The sequence below is a fragment of the Coregonus clupeaformis genome, unplaced genomic scaffold, assembly GCF_020615455.1.
Source record: "Coregonus clupeaformis isolate EN_2021a unplaced genomic scaffold, ASM2061545v1 scaf1385, whole genome shotgun sequence".
Taxonomy (NCBI): Eukaryota; Metazoa; Chordata; class Actinopteri; order Salmoniformes; family Salmonidae; genus Coregonus; species Coregonus clupeaformis.
Genome location: NW_025534839.1, coordinates 132,012 through 137,446, shown reverse-complemented (window position 1 = coordinate 137,446; position 5,435 = coordinate 132,012). Strand labels below are relative to the sequence as shown.

General features: G+C 41.6%; 2 long non-coding RNA genes across 2 annotated transcripts; both read right to left on the bottom strand.

The window, feature by feature from the left end:
* Positions 1 to 2,053: 2,053 nt before the first annotated feature.
* LOC123486960 lies at positions 2,054 to 2,563 on the bottom strand. The gene is made up of 3 exons (XR_006659566.1): positions 2,520 to 2,563; positions 2,301 to 2,399; positions 2,054 to 2,131 (listed from the first exon to the last, which is right to left on the bottom strand). It is a non-coding gene; the product is annotated as an uncharacterized LOC123486960 (long non-coding RNA).
* A 209-nt stretch (positions 2,564 to 2,772) lies between these two features.
* Positions 2,773 to 3,754, bottom strand: LOC123486961. The gene is made up of 4 exons (XR_006659567.1): positions 3,722 to 3,754; positions 3,405 to 3,482; positions 2,995 to 3,259; positions 2,773 to 2,807 (listed from the first exon to the last, which is right to left on the bottom strand). It is a non-coding gene; the product is annotated as an uncharacterized LOC123486961 (long non-coding RNA).
* Between the last annotated feature and the right edge of the window lie 1,681 nt (positions 3,755 to 5,435).

Below are 5,435 nucleotides of genomic sequence, written 5' to 3'. Positions count from 1 at the left end.
CAATATTGGGCAGATTATTTCAAAAGCAAAGGTTTTTACTATAGATGAACACATGAAAGCGAACCCACCGCAACTGGGGCACATCTGCAGCATTATTTTGCTCCTCCACAAACTCCCTCCTCAAACTCCTAAAACAGACATCACATTAACTTAAACTCTACTAAACTGCATTTCTCCTGCAACATCAACTGAAGCAGACAAAACATTCAGTGACATCATAACAATACTTTCATCTTGACCTAACAACTTGACCCTTGACAGACAACACAAACCTATCGATACCAAAACAATGACACACACCTGTACACACAAGTACAAATGAAATAAGAATTATTGACTGTAGAAAGAGTTTTACCTGAGGAGTGCTGTCAGGGGTCTGGTCCTGGTCCTGGGTGGAGTGGTAAGGTGGAGGGGGACTGGGAGGGGAATCGGAAGGGAAAGGGGGAGGCGGAGAATTCTGGGGGAACTGGTGAGAGGAGCCAGAGGACGGCTCATGAGGGGTGGTGATGATGTCAGAGGTGGAGAACTGATATGCCATCATCTCATCCCCCTCTCCTGGTACCCCTCCACTGTGGTGGAGATATCCACCTGCTGTTTAACACACAACATGTGACACTGTCAGCCCAACACTGAAAACCACCATATTGAAAACCCCTCAACCAAACACTGAAATAAATCATAACACAGAGAAACAACGGGGTGTACCTGGGCATCCTCATAATAGGTGAACTCAGACCTCCTCTTGACGAGGCAGGACATGAGTCCATGGATCCTTCTACCAAGGAACTAAAAATGAGGCAAGAGATTAGAACGTGTAATTTCATTTTCTGTCAACATGTATTTATTCAAATAGGTAAATGGACATTTGCCACTTTAAATTTTTTTCTGTGAAAAATTGCCTGACTGTACCTTAATACCAGTCACCTTGTTGTTGGTGAGGACCACCTGGACGAGACCCTTTAAAAGAGACAGAGAAACATTACATTTCATCCAGGAAATATAAGTAGACCTATAGCATGTGCGTCATTTGACACAAATCAGGTGCATTTGAGACGAAAGACCAGTTGAGAATCTCTCACCCATGGGTCCAGGATTTTTTCCTGGATGACTCTGCTCCACCACAGCTGCTTCTCCACTCCCCTCACAATGCACAGGTGATGCATGTCCTCTTCATTTTGCTATAAAGAAAAAACTCCCTTCAGTCTCCAGACCTCTCTCTATATGTTAGCTGTAGATGTCTATAACATTTGGCAGGCGATTTCAGTTCTGAGTATAATCCCTGGCAGTGATATAGAGCCCACATGATGTTCGATCGACAAGTTTCCCCTAGGTTTCAATTAGGGACAGACATACAAAAGAAAACCCAGAGACAATTGGGAGTTCAAATACACAGGTGTGTTCATAAATGTTAAGAATATGTCTGAAGTACCTGCACTCGTCTATAATGGATCTTCCAGTAATGGAAATGAAACGAACCCCAGTTCCCAACCAGCTGCAACTTCTCATAGGGAAAACCAGAGTCTTCCCTATTTGGCTGAAAAACAAAGACATCCCCCTAATTATAGAGATTGCTCTGTGATTAATAAGACACACAATTGTGGAGATAGAGGACATGGTAATGTGTACTATTACTAATCAGCTATGACTGTCTAATAATGTGATTGACTACCTGTGAATGGCTATCTGAAGGTGCTGACAGTTGGTCAAGCACTAGCCTCCCAGCTTCAGTGAGGTGAATGGTAGGCTCCTCAATAACCAATTTGGAAGTCTGTGAAAAAGAAAGGGAACAGGGTAAAGTAAATTCTCCCTATAAGATCAGATGAGCTTTGGTTAATAATGTGTTTGGTTACCTGTGTGTTTAACACTGCAAGCTCTGTTACCAGCATTCTCCCAGCACAAGTTAGGTAGTAGACTGGTTTGGCCTCGGAGAAGACAGGCTATGAAGACAAGGGAATATGTTTTTTCATTATGTGGTTTTATAGAAAACTAGTGACTTGATGTTAATCTTTAATACCCTCTAGAGACCAGAGAGTATCAGAATGGATAGACTCACAAAGATAGGAACACACAAGGGTCCAGACCAAGGGATTAAAGCCAGACAGGGCTGCTGCCGAACCTCCTCATCCACGTACTTAAGGAACAAGACAGGATCAATTTAAGAGTCAGTTTGAATGATAGACTGGTACTGTATAGGAGTAAAATATTGGCATAGGGAAAGATTGCAAGAGGAGGCCACTGCAATGATAATAGTTGAAATACACAGGTCTGAGATATAAATGTTAAGAACATGTCTGAAGTACCTGCAGATGAATGGCTACCTCTTCAAGCTGAGAGGACAGTTCATCCAATACCATCATGCCAGCACGAGAGATGAAAATGTGCTGCTCAATCTTGCAAATCTGTAAGAAAATGAGGGAACAGTTTTAAGGGCATCAAAGTATCCCACTACCATAGTAGATACTGAAGGTAATCCTGCCAATTAGATAAAATGAGCTTTGTCCAATAATCTGCATGGTTACCTGTGTGTTTAACACTGCCAGCTCTCTCACCAGCATCCGTCCAGCATGGGTAAGGTAATACGTTGGCTGCAGTGTTACAGACTATTACAAAAATAGGGAATATGTTTACAGAAATGTATTTTCATATTGTTCTACAGAAAGCATCATGTTTATGTTTAAGCTACATAAACCAGTCTAAAGACCAAAGAGTATCAGAATGGATGGACTTACAGAGCTGGGAACCCACAGAGGACCAGACCAAGGGATTAAAGCCAGACAGGTCCGCTGCCCAACCTCCTCATCCACATACTAAGGAACAAGACAGGATCAAATTAAAAGTCAGTTTGAATGATAGACAGGTAGCCTATAGGTCTGACAGACTGCTATAGGGAGGATCACAAGAGGAGGCTACTGCATGATAGAATTCTGAGACACTACACAGGTCTGTGTTGAAAGGTTAAGGAAACATCTGAGGTAACTGCATATGAATGGCTACCTGTTCATTTTGAGAGGACAGTTCATTCCATACCATCCTCCTAGCAGGAGTGAAACAGGTGAAAATGGGCTGCTCCACTGTGAATATCTGTGAGAAAATGAGGGAACGAACATCAAAGTATTTCACTACCGTAGTGGATACTGAAGGTAATCCTGCCTATTAGATCAGATGAGCTTTGTCCAATAATCTGCATGGTTACCTGCGTGTTTAACAATGCCAGCTCTCTCACCAGCATCCTCCCAGCATGGGTAAGGTAATATGTTGGCTGCAGTTATAAAAAATAGGGGAAATGTTTACAGAAATGTATTTCCATATTGTTCTTCAGAAAAGGTCATGTTTATGTTTAAAGTACATAAACCAGTTTTAAGACCAGAGAGAAGACCAAAGAGTATCAGAATGGATGGACTTACAGAGCTGGGAACCCACAGAGGTCCAGACCAAGGGATTAAAGCCAGACAGGGCCGGTGCCCAACCTCCTCAACCACATACTAAGGAAGAAAATCAGGATCAATTTATGAGTCAGTAAAATGACAGTTTGAATGACAGATTGTTATTGAACCAATCCTGCTAATGAAGCAGTATTGTTATAGCCTGGGAGCCAGTCTGTTTCAGCTCTCTGTCCACTCCTTATGGGATTGTGATGCCAATATCATATTGCCACGATGGAATTGGCAAGAGAGCAGAAAGACTGGCACCCAAGCTATTGATAGGCCTGCAGCATTCTTACCTGAACAAGGACTGGGTCCTCCTGGTCCAGGGGTGGGCTCATTATCTTTATGAAAAACAATAAAGGATTGTTTTCTCTAAGTTTAAGAAATACTAGCTACAAGACACCAGACATCTGTCCATGTAGTTAGGCTGATCATATATTTACTTGTGTTTTATATTGTATGACATCAAATGTATTTATGTGTCTGCATAATGTACCAACATGTTCAATTAAACCTAAAGCAACGGTTTGGTTTCAAAGGAGCAAGTTTGTTTGTTGTTGTTAATCTAGGGCTACACTGTAAAAAATGTAATCACCATGATTGCTACCTAAATGACACCCTATTCCCTATTTAGTGCACTACTTTTGACCAGCGCCTTTTAACCATAGAACTATGGGTCCTGGTCAAAATAAGAAATAGGGTATTGGGTGGCATTTGGGACTATTACTATTTAGACATTGTCAAATATGTAAACTTACCCTCCTCAACCGTGACAACACGGTCCACGCTCTCCACGGTGGCCAGTGCATCCTCACCGATACCGTAATATTTGTTATAAAAGTAGACTGCCGAACCGGTCGCAAACAACAGGCCAGCTGCACTCAGAAGCGGCCTCTCGCGGAGGAATCTCAGCGGGGTCGCTGTCAACAAACGACTGAACATAGACCTACTCATTATCGCTCTACATACTGCAGTGATTTTGACTGAGTTCAAAAACCATCTGACAATTCTTTCTTAGAATTACAGGGTTTTATAGGGACCATTAATACGTCAAAGTCTTCCATAAGTCATGGTTGGCTATGTCACAATGGGATAAACATGTTTATCAAACTGATTAAAAAACACTCAACAGTGACATCAATTAAATTGAATTTTGAGCATGATTTGGGAGTTTATACAATTGTAAACTATGAAACCATTGTTTAGAGAACAGTAGGAGTATAACCATTTAGAAAATACTGTATCTATGGCTCTGAGTAGGAGTAGAAGGGACAGCGTCACAATGCGCTCGCCATGGTTCTGAAAAAGAACGTTGCTGCGTTCATCAGCTCTGTGATGTTCTAGGCGGAGACACTCACTGAACCACTCACTTTCACGTTCAAGGTGTCAAAGCGTTCAACCAACATGCATTGGACTAAAACATCATTCAAATAGTTACTAAAAAAGCCTACAGATATGTTTTACATTATTATTTTAAATCTCCTGCATAAATCAGCTGAGATAGCCTACTCTTCTCATCTCTTCGCCCTCCTGCCCTGGTGGTTATATCTGAGCGTTTTGATAACTGATTGATAATTTGGATTATTCATATCCAAAGTGAAATGCTGATTGTGTCATATTTATAATGTAGGGCCTAGTAGCCCACGTTTCATGACATAACCCTAATCCTAAAATAGACTAAAATTGAAACCCTGGGCGAGCACACAAGCTCTGGCTGTACAGCCGGCAACAATAATACATCCAAAGAGGGTGGCTGTTGAGGAAAACCAGTACACCAACACAAATCTTCATTAGGAGATAAAAGTAATCAGAGGCTAAAAGAAAATGGCAGACAATAGAAATCGAATGCGTATGTTACGGCTGGTTAGTGTTTTAATTACGAAGGACTCCCACAAATCTATTGTCTCTCTAAAAAAACTGTAGGCTGCATATTGGTGGTCAAAGTGGTCGAAACGGTGTAGTGATCCTCGCTAAAGTGGGTTAAATCTGTTGGAGCGATGCGTAGGGTGT